The 16,889-nt window shown below is 43.2% G+C and overlaps 1 protein-coding gene across 4 annotated transcripts in view; it reads right to left on the bottom strand.

The window, feature by feature from the left end:
- rptor (regulatory associated protein of MTOR, complex 1) overlaps positions 1 to 16,889 on the bottom strand; it is a 480,971-nt gene that overhangs the window by 421,441 nt on the left and 42,641 nt on the right. The gene's annotated exons all lie outside the window — the stretch shown is intronic.

Here is a 16,889-nt window from a genome sequence, read left to right as displayed (position 1 = left end):
GTTGGTTAGCCTCAGAATAACAATGTTATTGAAAAGAATAAGAGACTTATTATACTCCAAAAATGTTGGTCTTTCTTAAAAATGCACGCATATATAGTTGTATTCAGTGTTTAAAAATAAATAAATTATATGGCTCTCACGGAAATACTTTTAAAAATATTTGGTTTGTATGGCTCTCTCAGCCAAAAAGGTTCCCGACCCCTGCCTAGCGGGTGACTTTTCAAATGATGCTACAAACTAGTAGTGCTGCTACTTTTTGTAGCAACGCTTTTGCCGCATACTTGACATATTACGGTTGTCTGTTCAACATCTTCCTGCTTGAAGCCAAACCACAGCCAGACGATGGACTCCTGCTGTTTTTTTGGGAATGAATTATTCTTCATTCATTTGTTACCTGATTTGCACCTTCTTTCTCTTGTATTACCACTCGCACCGCTAGCATCACAGCTAACGTTACCAATGCCACTATACTTTGTAACCCAGAGCTAACAATAAAACTGTTCTAAGTAAAGAAAAATGAAAAAGTACTGCATATTTGAACGCATATTCAAAGCCATCACTACATGATACTTTACACACTCCTCACCAGATGACTTTTTGCACGTAAGCATGTGTGCGGGCGCATGTATGTATTAGAAGTGACACCCTGCTGTCAGAAAGGTAAGGGTTAGGTCGACCGCCGTTGTTAAGGTAATTATAGTGCACTTCATTTTGCCACTGGCTGAGTAAAAGGTCAGTGTGCATGAGGGACATAACCTGGCCAGAGACAACCACATAAACAGAATTATATCTCTCCTCATTCATTCTTACCCGACCGACTCAGCCATCAGACTTTTCCCACCTGCATAGTGAAGGTCACAAACTCATTCTTATCATTAAGAAGTATTGGGTGAGCGCTCCAAATGCTTATTTTCCACTGCAACGGTTCCTGAGTCAGTTCGGAGTAAGATTTCAGATGTTCGGTGATCCATTGCCACCACACCAGAAGGCGCTGGCCACTACTGAGTTGTTTTAGTCCGACTCAGACCCCACAACCGTCCCGGACCAATGACTTTACTAACTGTATAATGAAGTAGGCGGAATTACTTTACTTCAGACCGTTAAGCTTTTCAATCTGGCCCGCCGGACATTCCCAAATAGTTGTTTTTAGATCTTTAAGATGAAAACTGTAGCTGCCGTTCAGGTTGCAAAATTCCGGGAATATTCAAAGTTGTCTAGCATTAAAAGATTACAGTTGGTACAAAATGCGGCTGCTAGACTTTTGACAAGAACAAGAAAGTTTGATTACATTACGCCTATACTGGCTCACCTGCACTGGCTTCCTGTGCACTTAAGATGTGACTTTAAGGTTTTACTACTTACGTATAAAATACTACACGGTCTAGCTCCATCCTATCTTGCCGATTGTATTGTACCATATGTCCCGGCAAGAAATCTGCGTTCAAAAGACTCCGGCTTATTAGTGATTCCTAAAGCCCAAAAAAAGTCTGCGGGCTATAGAGCGTTTTCCGTTCGGGCTCCAGTACTCTGGAATGCCCTCCCGGTAAAAGTTTGAGATGCTACCTCAGTAGAAGCTCCTAAGTCTCACCTTAAAACTCATTTGTATACTCTAGCTTTTAAATAGATCTCCTTTTTAGACCAGTTGATCTGCCGCTTCTTTTCTTTTTCTCCTATGTCCCCCCCTCCCTTGTGGAGGGGGCCCGGTCCGATGACCATGGATGAAGTACTGGCTGTCCAGAGTCGAGACCCAGGATGGACCGCTCGTCGGGACCCAGGATGGACCGCTCGCCTGTGTATCGGTTGGGGACATCTCTACGCTGCTGATCCGCCTCTGCTTGGGATGGTTTCCTGTGGACGGGACTCTCGCTGCTGTCTTGGATCCGCTTTAAACTGAACTCTCGCGGCTGTGCTGGAGCCACTATGGATTGAACTTTCACAATATTATGTTAGACCCGCTCGACATCCATTGCTTTCGGTCCCTTAGAGGAGGGGGGGTTGCCCACATCTGAGGTCCTCTCCAAGGTTTCTCATAGTCAGCATTGTCACTGGTGTCCCACTGGGTGTGAATTCTCCCTGCCCACTGGGTGTGAGTTTTCCTTGCCCTTTTGTGGGTTCTTCCGAGGATGTCGTAGTCGTAATGATTTGTACAGTCCTTTGAGACATTTGTGATTTAGGGCTATATAAATATACATTGATTGATTGATTGATTGAAACTTTCTATGGGAATTGACGGTAATGAATGGAAAAATAATGGGAATAAACATTGAATGCAACATGCTAGATCTAGCAGCATGATTATTAGCTAAACAACCTGACTTAATGCAAATTCAGTAGAATATGTATTGTACAATCTATTAATACAAGTTTCAATTCAATCAATCACATTCAACCCTGCACTGTGCATTCCTCCATCACATGTGCAGTGTATTCTTCCATCACATGCCCAGATAATTCCCAGCATGCTGCACACTACAGCAGGGATATTGAGGCCACACTAGTATTTGAGCCCAAGCACTTCATCCAGTCAGGTAAGTTTTGATGATATTACTGGGGTAAATATATTTGATCCATGGTATTTAACTTTAATGGAGGTGTAATTGCTTGTCACTGTATGACTGTAGGCAGACTTCCACTTAAGCTAGCTAGATGTTCCTGTACTCGTTAAATGATTTTGGGGCCAATATTTCTAGCGGGCTAGGTTTCGGTACCACCACTAATCTCATAGAGAACCGAAAATATTTCTCTGTTAGCCGTGATGCTAATTTTCTCTATGTTAAATCCCATTCATTTATGCTAACAATGTTAGCGATTCGAATTTACCTTTTTTTGTGATCTGTAAAGTTCAACTAGCAAATGCTAAATCAAGACATGTAGTTTCCTCTGCCTTCTGTTCTGCTAGCCATTCTGTCGTCATACAAGAATGTAGGTTATAGTTTGATTTAGCATGCTGATTGAGTGTTCATTTATTAATCTAGCCCATTTCTATTCATTTGTCCATTGTTAAAATATGTTTAAATGCTACTCCAATTGTTTAGCTGACTTTTATCTGTGTGCGGCATTGCATTAGTCTTTTACAAGAATAAACAAAAATAAACAGAATAATGCCACATACACCATCTGATGTGTGGAGACATTTCACCATGACCAATGTAGGTGGAAAGGCGGTGTACATTTGCAAACACTGTGCAAAGAGCAACGTCAAAAATGCCACAAATATGCAGCAGCATATAGTGAAGTGAATTATATTTATATAGCGCTTTTCTCTAGTAACTCAAAGCACTTCACAGAGTGAAAACCAATATTCAAGTTACATTTTTAAATCAGTGTGGGTGGGACTGCGAGCAGGTGGGTAAAGTGTCTTGCCCAAGGACACAACGGCAGTGACTAGGTTGGCAGAAGCGGGGATTGAACCTGGAACCCTCAAGTTGCTGGCATGGCTACTCTACTAACCAAGCTATACCCCCAACATAGACAAGTGCCCAATAATATATCATTATTGTAATTCCACATTAATTCCCATTGACGGTGTCCAACTCTGAATACAAAAAAAATGGGCAATATTTCCAAACTTCCTGTGGTAAATTTCCGGAAAGTTTCCGGAAATTTACCGGAAACTTTCCACCCCTTTGCAACCCGAGGTGCCCTTACGATGTGCGGTGATGTTTTCAAATGACCGTAAGTCTTGAACTACACAAAGTATTTCAATGGTTGGAATCGGCGCTTTTGCATGATATAATAGTTACTCTGGTACTCTAATTAGGTACTTTGGTCATCTAATTAGTTACTATGGTTAAGGCTGGGTGATATGGGCTTTTTTTAATATTGATATTTTAAGGCCATGTCACGATACACCATATATTAGGGGTGTGCCTAAACATCGATGCTACGATATATCGCGATATTTCCTCTTGCGGCACGTTATCGATACACGGGCGTCAAATATCGATATTTATAAACATAAACATACAGGCGTTTTACACAGATTCGCCCTAAAAAACCTGTTTGATTTATGGAGTCACTACTTCGAGCCTCCACAATAAGGCGCTCTAGCGCAGTACTCTTTGAAAGGAAAGAAGAAGAAGAAGCAGCAGCAACAGATGGAGGGAATGGCGCAAAGCGGAGGAGCGAATAGCAGAGAAAAACACGTAAAAGATGCACCGGCGAATTTTAAATCTAAAGTCTGGGCCCACTTTGGCTTTTACTATACAGACAATGGAATAACACTTGATAAAGAGTTGGCAATCTGCAAGAACTGTCTCGTGAGGGTCAAGTACACGGGCAACACAACGAACATGCACAGCCATCTTGTCCGCCATCATCCTGAGCTAGCCACGCAGGAAAGGGCGAGTAGCGACGCTAATGCTAACGTTTCTGTTAGCCAGCCTACAATCAACACCGTATTTAAAGCAAAGCTCCCTTCTGCATCCCCCAGGGCTGTGAGCATTACCAAGTCCATTGCTTGCTTTATTTGTAAAGATCTTGGACCATATAGTATCTTAAAATGTGTTCTCAGGTTTTCATAAGACCACCCAGGTGTTGATAATATAATGCACTGACTGAAATGTTAATTTTTTATATACAGTGAAGTGCCAGTTTTCATAAAACAATTTGATTTTAATTGTTAAGCACTGATGTGTCCATGATTACATAGAAGTTCAGTAGCACTGAAATGTATATTTTCTGCATTCATTTTGTTTTTTTAATAATTTTAATTTGCACAAATAGAAAATATTTTGGTGAAGTGGATTCAGTGCAGTCAATAAATTTTGAATTTCTTCAGTGACACTGAAATCATGATGTATGGTGGATGAAATTTCTTTCAATACATCGATTATCGCATAATCGTAGTATTGTGATCTTATCATTGGCAAAATATCGTGATATTATCGTATCGCGAGGTACCTGATACCCAGCCCTACCATATATATCTCCATATTTTGCCTTAGCCTTGAATGAACACTTGATGCATATAATCACAGCAGTATGATGATTCTATGTGTCTACATTAAAACATTGTTCATACTGCATTAATATATGCTACTTTTAAACTTTCATGCAGAGAGGGAAATCACAACTAAGTCAATTGACCAAAAGTCTATTTATTAAACAGTTATTAAGCAGTGGCACAAACAGTCATGTCATTTGCAAAACAGAAAGTGCAAGATTGTCAGAGACATTTTAAAACAAGCTATGAGTGCACTTTTGTGCATGATGTCAGTAAGATGAAATAACAACACTAAATTAAAGTGCAATTTTTGTACAGATCGCCACTACAAAAGTTTAAAACAAATAAAGTGCATGATGTCACATAAAATATTTCAGTGTCAAATAAAAATGAGCTGCATAATAGGAAATCAAATAGTGTATGTCCTTCACTATGTGGTAGGTTCCTGCGGATGTTATCTCCTTCTGTTGTTGACTATTTTTTTCATACAGTATTGATCTGATAGTTTTTTCGGCATTTTGTTGGTGTGGCACCGGCCGGAGTTTCAAGCATTCTTCATTCTCTAGCGGGTGACTTTTCAAATGACGCTACATATTCGCAGTAATGCTTCTTTTTGTAGCAACGCTTTTGCCCCACACTTGACAAATTACGGTTGTCTGTTCGACATCTTCCCGCTTGAAGCCAAACCACCGCCAGACGATGGCGGTTTTTCTTGGGAATTACTTCTTCCTTCATTTGTTACCAGATTCGCACCTTCTCTCTCTCGTATTACCACTCGCACCACAGCTAACGTTACCCTTGCCGTATGTGACGCGTGTAAGAAGGTGCGTTTGTTTTAAGTCTCTGTGAGAAGGAGAGACAAGACAGAGTGAGAACAGCCTGTAGTGTAATGCACGCAGCTAAAAGCAACTGCGTGACGACATATACACGAATATCACGATATAGTCATTTTCTGTATCGCAGAGATATATCGCGATATATCGAAACTATCGATATATTGCCAAGCCCTAACTATGATTACTAAGTCACAGCAGCTCAGACGAGGAACAGTTTTTTACAACAAAGTTCTAAAGCTTAGTGATATGTCAGATATATCAGATTGTAAGGTTTTTTGTTACCCTAAGTCAGGGGTCGGGAACCTTTTTGGCTGAGAGAGCCATGAAAGCCAAATATTTCAAAATGTATTTTTGTGAGAGCCATATAATGTTTTTTAAAACTGAATACAACTAAATGCGTGCATTTTTAAGTAAGACCAACATTTTTAGAGTACAATAAGTCTCTTATTTTTTTTTAATAACATTGTTATTCTGAAGCTAACCAATAATAAATAAAATGTCATGTCTTTTGATCATGTTTTTGTTTGGCCATGTGCTGTTTGTCCTTTTGACTCTTTAAGTTCCTGTTTTTTTCCACTCCCTTGTTTGGTTTCCTTGGTTACTCATTTTGTCCACCTGTCTCTGGTGGACAAAACGCCTGCTCACCTGCTTCCCGAGCACTAATCAGAGGCAGCATTTAAGCTCGTTTTTGCCAGTCAGTCGCCCTGTGCTGAGTTGTTTCATGCCTTGCCATAGTTTCGTGCTTCATGCCATGCCAAGTAAGTTTTGTTTGATTTACGTTCTTAGTCTGTTTATGTCTGTTTATAACCCAAGTTGTGCCTCCGCTGTGAGCGATTTATGTTTGTATATTTTTTTAGTTCAAATTAAATCATGTTTTTACCTTAATGCCATGTCCCGAGTAGTCCGTCTGCCTTCCTGGGAGAAAGACCCCGCAGCAAGCTGCAACCCATCTGAAACCCATCTACAAACCCCCCCCATCGTGACATAAAATACTTCTTACCATTAATGCGACTTCTTCAACAGGTGAGGTAGGAAACGGATGGATGGATATAAATGCATGAGAATGTTTTATGTTTTGCACGTTATTTTTAGCACTGTGATTACCAGCGACATTAGTCATAATTATCGCGTTAAGCAATGTCATCTAAGATTTATCTGAGAGCCAGATGCAGTCATCAAAAGAGCCACATCTGGCTCTAGAGCCATAGGTTCCCTACCCCTGCCCTAAGTGTTCATATTTTGCCGTGTTTGCTGCATTTTTGTTGTGTTATGCAATGCCCGACTGCATTTCTCAATTGAATACACGCGACTCGGTAATCTAGTCTACGTAAATTTTAAAAACCAGGTTAACTATATAGCTGCCAAAAAGCCGTTAAGAAATCCTTAATTTTAGCCGCACTGTAGAGGAAGCCAAACATGGACATTAACATCTTAGAGAGACATTTATGTCTAAGATATACTAGAAGGAGCCTGGCCTAGAAGAAACTTGGGCAGGTTTGCCCTTTAAAACACAACAGTGGAAATGACAGCAGCCTTTAGAGACATATTAATGTCAAATCCACAGCAAAGGGAAAAAATGTTACTGACAATGTTAGTAAAATGTCAAGGAAAAGAGATTTTTTTTAAACAGTAACCGCTGTGCTTTCTAAAAACACAGGAATAAAAATCTTAACAAGTGAAATCACGGTTCATTCAAGGAAAAGGTTAAATAACATCAAAGTTAATCATAATAACAATGAGGACGGTGTAGGAATAAATACTTTGTTAAGGTAATGTATTTGTTTTTATATACATATGCTTTGTAGACTTAGAGAAGGCATTCGACCTTGTTCCTCAGGAAGTGCTCAGAGAGTATGGGGTATCGGACTGTCTGATTGTGGCGGTCCGCTCCCTGTACGATCAGTGTCAGAGCTTGGTCCGCATTGCCGGTGGTAAGTCGGACACGTTTCCAGTGAGGGTTGGACTCTGCCAACGCTGCCCTTTGTCACCCATTCTGGTCGTAACTTTTATGGACAGAATTTCTAGGCGCAGTCAGGGCGTTGAGGGGATCCGGTTTGGTGGCTGCAGGATTAGGTCTTTGTTTTTCGCAGATGATGTGGTCCTGATGGCTTCATCTGGCCGGGATCTTCAGCTCTCACTGGATCGTTCGCAGCCGAGTGTGAAGCGACTGGGATGAGAATCAGCACCTCCGAGTCCGAGTCCATGGTTCTCGCCCGGAATAGGGTGGAGTGCCATCTCCAGGTTAGGGAGGCGATCTTGCCCCAAGTGGAGGAGTTCAACTAACTCGGAGTCTTGTTCACAGGTGAGGGAAGAGTGGATTGTGAGGTCGACAGGCGGATTAGTACGGCGCCTCCAGTGATTTGGACACTGTATGGATCCCGTTGTGGTGAAGAAGGAGGCAAAGCTCTCAATTTACCGGTCAATCTACGTTCCCATTGTCACCTATGGTCATGAGCTTTGGGTTATGACCGAAAGGACAAGATCACGGGTACACGCGGCCAAAATGAGCTTCTTCCGCCGGGTGGCGAGGCTCTCCCTTACAGATAGGGTGAGAAGCTCAGTCATCCGGGAGGAGCTCAATGTAAAGCCGCTGCTCCTCCACATCGGGAGGAGCCAGATGAGGTGGTTCGGGCATCTGGTCAGGATGCCACCCGAACAACCGTCCCAGGGAGGTGTTTCGGGCACGTCCGACTGGTAGAAAGCTACGGGGAAGACCCAAGACATGTTAGGGAGACTATGTCTTCCGGCTGGCCTGGGAACGCCTCAGGATCCCCCGGGATGAGTTGGACGAATTGGCTGGGGAGAGGAAAGTCTGGGCTTCCCTGCTTAGGCTGCTGCCCCCGTGACCAGACCTCGGATAAGCAGAAGAAAATGGATGTATGGATTGATGGATGGATCAATAAAGTTTGTCTAATATCTAATTATACCTCTCAGGGTCAAGAGGGCTGCAGCTGAATGCAGGATACACCCTGGAAAAGCCGCCACCTAATCCCAAAACCATGATAGATACACAACCACGATGTTATATATGCAATCCATATAACCTCACATCTCTCCAAATATTTAACTTTTCATAGGAACAAACTGAAGAAATTACACTTTTGTTGCCAGCGGTTTTGATATTAATGGCTGTGTGTTGTGTTATACAGTCAATCTACATGGTTCTACAAGCTCTACCAGGGTTTCCCACACATTCATTTATTTGCGGCGGCCCGCCACAAAAGAATTATGGCCGCGACAAATAAAAATAAAAAAAGTATTTTTTTATTCGGCTTTTGACTCGCTCGATCGATTATAAAAGCAATGGGACTCTGTCTATGAAAGGAGCTTGTAGTTACATATTATATAAATATGTAAATATTATATAAATATGTATATAATTATGTACATAGTGTTGTAATTATATTCCAACTTCGCGTTCTTCTTGGACATCGCCGCCGCTGCCACCAAGCCGCCCGACCACACCACCACAAAGAGATGCCTGACCTGCGGGAAACACTGTTCTACACTGACTTCTTTGACCTGCATGCTAGCACAGAGCATGACGCTGGAATGGTTTCAATCATACAAAATATGTAAGGAATGCTATTGTGGTTGTGGTACTTATTGGGTTAAATCTGGGAGCTCAAGTACTAAATTTTGCGCCATCTCTTTTGTCTCATGTGGGGAGAAATTGTCCCAAATGTCCTCAATGAGATTTATGTTTTCATTTTGGAATAATTTTAATTATGTTGGCCCTGTGATGAGGTGGCGACTTGTCCAGGGTGTAAACGCCTTCTGCCCGATTGTAGCTGAGATACCCCAAAGGGAATAAGCGTTAGAAAATGGATGGATGGATGGTTGAGAAATTTAATGAATGGGGAATTGCACCAACAATTTATTATCTTGGCATGCGTTAATGTCCCGAATGAGGTGAAATTTTCAAGTTGAAATGCTTTAATTCAGTGAAAAAATATGGAAGGAGTAAAGGGTTGAAAAACATAAGGGGAAATAAGAATAATATCAAGAAACAACTTAGTGTAGATTTAAGACGCAATGATTACAGTTATTAGTCAAATTCTTACAATATTATACTGTTGCAATGTTAAGGCTTGGTACCGTATTAGTAAGGTTCAAACACTGATGACATCTATTAAACAAGACAAGAAGCAAGGAATTAAACAGAGACAGAATTAAATTTGGCTCAATGAGGAGAAACGAATCAACACTGTACCCTTGTACAGTGTCGTCCATCACTCCTGACGAAAGGTTGTTCGCCTCCTCTTTTATTTGAACTTTCCTATGATTAAATGGCAACAGCTGTCTCTAAGGGACGGGGATCGTAAAAAGACATTGCCTTTGATTACAAAACAGTTTAAAAAAAAGGTCGTAAAACGGTTCATAGAAAAGGTTGTAAACAGCCGTTGCACTCGGTCACAGAACAGTTCAAAGAAAAAGTGCCTTAACGGGGAGTTAGTCCCAACTACCTCTCCACTTTGTAGTTCTCGGGTCAAAACAAAATCTTTCTTTGGATTACAATACATCAAAGAAACAGAACGCCTTCATATTGCTTTCCATCCTACACAAGCCTTCTTCTTGGTAGGTTCAAAGACAGCTTTTGTCTTCTCACCAGGAACTTATGGCAACACAGAGTTCTGTGATAACTTAGATACAATTATTCTGACGGTATTATTGCAATATACAGTACAGGCCAAAAATGTGGACACACCTTTTCATTCAATGCGTTTTCTTTATTTCCATGACTGGAGGGAGGGTTGAGCGATCTATGTATATACGCGATATATCGCGGGTTTGTCTCTGTGCGATATAGAAAATGACTATATCGTAATATTCGAGTATACGTTCTCACGCAGTTGCTTTTAGCTGCTGGCATTACACTTCAGGCTTTTTTCACTCTTTCTTGTCTCTGATTCTCACAGAGACTTAAATCAAGCGCACATTCTAACATATGTCACATACGTGCAATGTCATACGCCCTCGCTGAGCAGAGAGGTAGCAACATGGGTAACATTAGCTGTGATGCTAGCGGAGTGGTAATACGAGAGAAAGAAGGTGCTAATCTGAAAACAAATGAAGGAACAATTAATTCCTAAGAAAAACAGCACAGGGTCCATCGTCTGGCGGTGGTTTGGCTTCAAGTGGGACGATGTCAAACAAGTATGCGGCAAAAGCATTGCTGCAAAAACTAGCACCTACTGTTAATTTGTAGCATCATTTGAAAAGTCACCCGCTAGAGCATGGGTGTCAAACTCTGGCCCGCGGGCCAAATTTGGCCCGCCGTGTAATTTAATTTGGCCCTTGAGGCAATATCAAACTAACATTAGAGCTGGCCCGCCGCTGTAACACCGCATTCACCGCTAATACTATCACTTGCCAACCCTCTCGATTTTCCCGGAAGACTCCCAAAGTACAGTGCCCCTCCCAAATTTCATCCCAGACAACAATATTGGGGGTGGGCCTTAAAGGCATTGCCTTTGGCGTTCTCTACAACCTGTCGCCACGTCCACTTTTCCTCCAAACAAAGAGCGTGCCGTCCCTGTCACATAATACATGCAGCTTATACGCTCACTCAAGTGAATGCAATGCATATTTGGTCAACAGCCATACAGGTCACACTGAGGGTGGCCGTATAAACAACTTTAACACTGTTACAAATATGCGCCACACTGTGAACCCACACCAAACAAGAATGACAAACACATTTCGGGAGAACATCCGCACCGTAACACAATCAATGTTTATTTATATAGCCCTAAATAACAAATGTCTCAAAGGACTGTACAAACCATTACGACTACGACATCCTCGGAAGAACCCCCAAAAGGGCAAGGAAAACTCACACCCAGTGGGCAGGGAGAATTCACATCCAGTGGGACTCCAGTGACAATGCTGACTATGAGAAACCTTGGAGAGGACCTCAGATGTGGGCAAATTCCCCCCCTCCCCCGCCCTCTAGGGGACTGAAAGCAATGGATGTCGAGCATCCCTAGTTGTTCTGTCGAACAACAGAACAAATACCCAGAATCCCTAGCAGCACTGACTCTCCCAAACTCACCAAACCCCGCCCACCTCAACCCCGCCGCCGAAAAGAGGCATTAAATTTGTATTTAAATTTTGATATGCCATTGATATTGTTTGATTATTATTATTATTTGAAACTCCATTGTGCATGTCACTATAAAGTTATATAAGCCTTGCTTGTTCAATATTCAATGCAAAACTTGTTTGGGTCCCTATTAAAAGGTTAATCTGTTCAACCTCGGCCCGCGGCTTTGTTCGGTTTTAAATGTTGGCCCACTCTGTATTTGAGTTTGACACCCCTGCGCTAGAGAATAAAGAGTGCTTGAAACTCTGCATGTCAACATCTCCGTTCGGTGCCACACCCACAAAATGCCCAGGCAACCAATTCCACATCAACACCGTATGAATTAAATAGTCAACAACAGACATACACTGTTTGATTTCCTATTATGCAGCTCATTTTTATTTGACAGTTAAATATCTTGTGTGACATCATGCACAAAAGTGCATTTTTCTTATTTTTAACTATTGTAGTGGCGTTCTGGACAAAAAGTGCACTTTAATTTAGTGTTGTTTTGATGTGTCATCTTAGTGACATCATGCACAAAATAGCTTGTTTTAAAATGTCTCTGACAATCTTGCACTTTCTTCTTTGAAATGACATGAATGTTTGTGCCACTGCTTAAAAACTGTTTAATAAATACACTTTTGGTAAATTAACTTAGTTGTGATTTCCCTCTCTGCCATCCTTCCATCCATCATCTTCCGCTTATCCGAGGTCGGGTCGCGGGGGCAGCAGCCTAAGCAGGGAAGCCCAGACTCCCCTCTCACCAGCCACTTCGTCTAGCTCTTCCGAGGCGTTCCCAGGCCAGCCGGGAGACATAGTCTTCCCAACGTGTCCTGGGTCTTCCCCGTGGCCTCCTACCGGCTGGACGTGCCCTAAACACCTCCCTAGGGAGGCATTCGGGTGGCATCCTGACCAGATGCCCGAGCCACCTCATCTGGCTCCTCTCGATGTGGAGAAGCAGCGGCTTTACTTTGAGTTCCTCCCGGATGGCAGAGCTTCTCACCCTATCTCTAAGGGAGAGCCCTGCCACACGGCGGAGGAAACTCATTTCGGCCGCTTGTACCCGTGATCTTATCCTTTCGGTCATGACCCAAAGCTCATGACCATAGGTGAGGATGGGAAAGTAGATCGTTCGGTAAATTGAAAGCTTTTCCTTCCAGCTCAGCTCCTTCTTCACCACAACGGATCGATACAACGTTCGCATTACTGAAGACGCCGCACCGATCCGCCTGTCGATCTCACGATCCACTCTTCCCCCACTCGTGAAAAAGACTACTAGGTACTTGAACTCCTCCACTTGGGGCAGGGTCTCCTCCCCAACCCGGACATGGCACTCCACCCTTTTCCGGGCGAGAACCATGGACTCGGACTTGGAGGTGCTGATTCTCATTCCGGTCGCTTCACACTCGGCTGCGAACCGATCCAGTGAGAGCTGAAGATCCCGGCCAGGTGAAGCCATCAGGACCAAGTCATCTGCAAAAAGCAGAGACCCAATCCCGCGGCCACCAAACCGGAACCCCTCAACGCCTTGGCTGCGCCTAGAAATTCTGTCCATAAAAGTTATGAACAGAATGGGTGACAAAGGACAGCCTTGGGGGAGTCCAACCCTCACTGGAAATGTGTTCGACTTACTGCCAGCAATGCGGACCAAGCTCTGACACTGATCATACAGGGAGTGGACCGCCACAATAAGACAGTCCGGTACCCCATATTCTCTGAGCACTCCCCACAGGACTTCCCGAGCGACACGGTCGAATGCCTTCTCCAAGTCCACAAAGCACATGTAGACTGGTTGGGCAAACTCCCATTCACCCTCAGAACCCTGCCGAGAGTATAGAGCTGGTCCACAGTTCCACGACCAGGACGAAAACCACACTGTTCCTCCTGGATCCGAGGTTCGACTATCCGGCGTAGCCTCCTCTCCAGTACACCTGAATAAACCTTACCGGGAAGGCTGAGGAGTGTGATTTCCCTCTCTGCATGAAAGTTTCAAAGTAGCATATATTAATGCACTATGAAGAAGAATGTTTTAATGTAGACACATAGAGTCATCATACTGCTGTGATTATATGCATCAAGTGTTCATTCAAGGCTAAGGCAAAATATGGAGATATATATGGTGTATCGTGACATGGCCTAAAAATATCGAGATATTAATAAAAGGTCATATCGGCCAGCCCTAGTTAGAGACCAAAAATGTTCATTGTAACATCGTCAATGATAAGCATGATAAGTTTGGTCAATAAAAAATTGTGATCAGAAATGTTCATATTGTTACGTCCCGAGTGCAGATGAATAGTCAACACATCCAGTATAATTGGCATACATTCATTAATACCTGCACAGGACTCCAGGGGAGGTTTCATCTTTACTGCTTTATAAGAGGTCTCTCCCACACATCCCCCAGCCTCCCGCTAGGATCAATGGCCCTTGATTATTTCATTTGTGAGGGTTGCAATGAATAAAGGTTATTAAAATGGGGGAGTGCATCGATCCTGACCTGGCACACCAAAGCAAGCTGGAAGCAACAAGTCAGCAGTATAGACTCCAGCTGGGAATCCAGTACAACAATCCAAATGAAGGCGTGAAGTCCACTTCAATGCATCTAATTAAAGACAATTTAGCATCATTAACTCTGCCAAAGAGTTTGTTTTTTCTGGCATAAAGTTGTGTCCAACCATCTGCTGTTGGGAATACAAAATCTTACAGCTGATGTATTCGCGTTGTCGGCGTGAGATAAACCCTGACATGTATATATATCGCGGGTTTGTCTCTGTGCGATATAGAAAATGACTTTATCGGGATATTCGAGTATACGTTCTCACGCAGTTGCTTTTAGCTGCAGGCATTACACTACACTCTTTCTTGTCTCTCCTTCTCTCAGAGCCGTACAACAAGCGCACCTTCTGACATACGTCCACGTGTGCAACGTCTCACCTGTCCCGAGGAGCAGACAGGTAGCAACATGGTTACGTTAGCTGTAGGGGTGTAACGGTACATGTATTTGTATTGGACCGTTTCGGTTCAGTACCAGGGTGTATCAAACGAGTTTGTAAACTAAAGTCTTAACAAGCTGCTCTGCTTTCTGCCTCTTTCTGTCTGAGCAGTAAGCACCCAGCATTGTCCCGCCCACACAACCATCTGATTGGTTACATACAAAGCCAATCAGCAGGGCGTATTCAGAGCGATGTAACAGCCAATCAGCAGTGCGTATTCAGAGCGCATGCAGCCGGTCAGTGCTCCGGCGTCGAGATGAGCAGACATGTGTTTAGCAGGACATCGTACACTCCCCAAATTATAAGAAACACTTCCCAGTCACAACTATTACTAACATCACTACAAGCCCGTTGACTTTCTAGAAACTTGAACTGCAGCTCAGCTCGCTCATAGTTCTGGGTTGAGGTAGGCTATTTAGCTTTTAGCGTTACGTTAGCTCATTTTGCTGTATGCGTGCGTTTGTGTGTGCGCGTACGTGTGTGTATATTAAAAGTCAACTACAGGCTTCCCAAATGCTGTATTAAATTAAGCATGATGAGTTGACTTGAAACTGTTTAATGTTGCACTTTTTATATGGAGAAGAAATGTTTTGTCATTTTATTTAATCCAAGCAACAACTTGAGGCAGTTTAATGTGGATTAACATGGGTAGAATTATTATAGTGTTCCCAATGTTAAAAGGATAAAGCCATTGTTTACAAATTTGGTAAATAAATAACCAAAAAATGTATATTTTGTTGTTTTCTTACTGTAACGAAAATGAACCGAACCGGGACCTCTAAACCGAGGTACATACCGAACCGAAATTTTTGTGTACCGTTACATCCCTAGTTAGCTGTGATGCTAACGGTGCGGTGCAGGTGGTAATACGAGAGAAAGAAGGTGTGAATCTGGTAACAAATGAAGGAAGAATTCATTCCCAAGAAAAACAGCAGGAGGTCCATCGTCTGGCGGTGGTTTGGCTTCAAGCGGGAAGATGTCGAACAATTATGCGGCAAACGCGCTGCTACAAAAAGAAGCATTACTGCTAATGTAGCAGCATTTGAAAAGTCACCCGCCAGAGGATGAAGAGTGCTTGAAACTCCGAATGTCAACAACTCCGTTCGGTGCCACACCAACATGCCCAAGCAACCATTTCCACATCAACACCGTATGAAAAAAATTGTCAACAACAGAAGGAGATAATGTCCGCAGGAACCTATCACATAGTGAAGGACATACACTATTTCCATCCATCCATTTTCTACCGCTTATCCCCTTTGGGGTCGCTGGTGCCTATCTCAGGACAAGTGATTTCCTATTATGCAGCTCATTTTTATTTGACACTTTCTGAAATATCTTGTGTGACATCAAGCACAAAAGTGCACTTTATTTGTTTTAAACTATTGTAGTGGCGTTCTGTACAAAAAGTGCACTTTAATTTAGTGTTGTTTTGATATGTCAGTGGACGGGTACCGACGGGCCAAGCGGTGTGCAGCTTTAGCGGTCGCGGAGGCAAAAACTCGGACATGGGAAGAGTTCGGGGAAGCCATGGAAAACGACTTCCGGACGGCTTCGAAGCGATTCTGGACCACCATACGGCGCCTCAGGAAGGGGAAGCAGTGCACTATCAACACCGTGTATGGTGCGGATGGTGTTCTGCTGACTTCGACTGCGGATGTTGTGGATCGGTGGAGGGAATACTTCGAAGACCTCCTCAATCCCACCAACACGTCTTTCTTAGAGGAAGCGGTGCCTGGGGAATCTGTAGTGGACTCTCCTATTTCTGGGGTTGAGGTCGCTGAGGTAGTTAAAAAGCTCCTCGGCGGCAAGGCCCCGGGGGTGGATGAGATCCGCCCGGAGTTCCTTAAGGCTCTGGATGCTGTGGGGCTGTCTTGGTTGACAAGACTCTGCAGCATCGCGTGGACATCGGGGGCGGTACCTCTGGATTGGCAGACCGGGGTGGTGGTCCCTCTCTTTAAGAAGGGGGACCGGAGGGTGTGTTCCAACTATCGTGGGATCACACTCCTCAGCCTTCCCGGTAA

This window comes from Nerophis ophidion, linkage group LG20 (assembly GCF_033978795.1).
Source record: "Nerophis ophidion isolate RoL-2023_Sa linkage group LG20, RoL_Noph_v1.0, whole genome shotgun sequence".
NCBI classification, from domain to species: Eukaryota; Metazoa; Chordata; class Actinopteri; order Syngnathiformes; family Syngnathidae; genus Nerophis; species Nerophis ophidion.
Note: the sequence above shows the minus strand (reverse complement) of the source record. Positions and strands in the feature narration are given on the sequence as shown.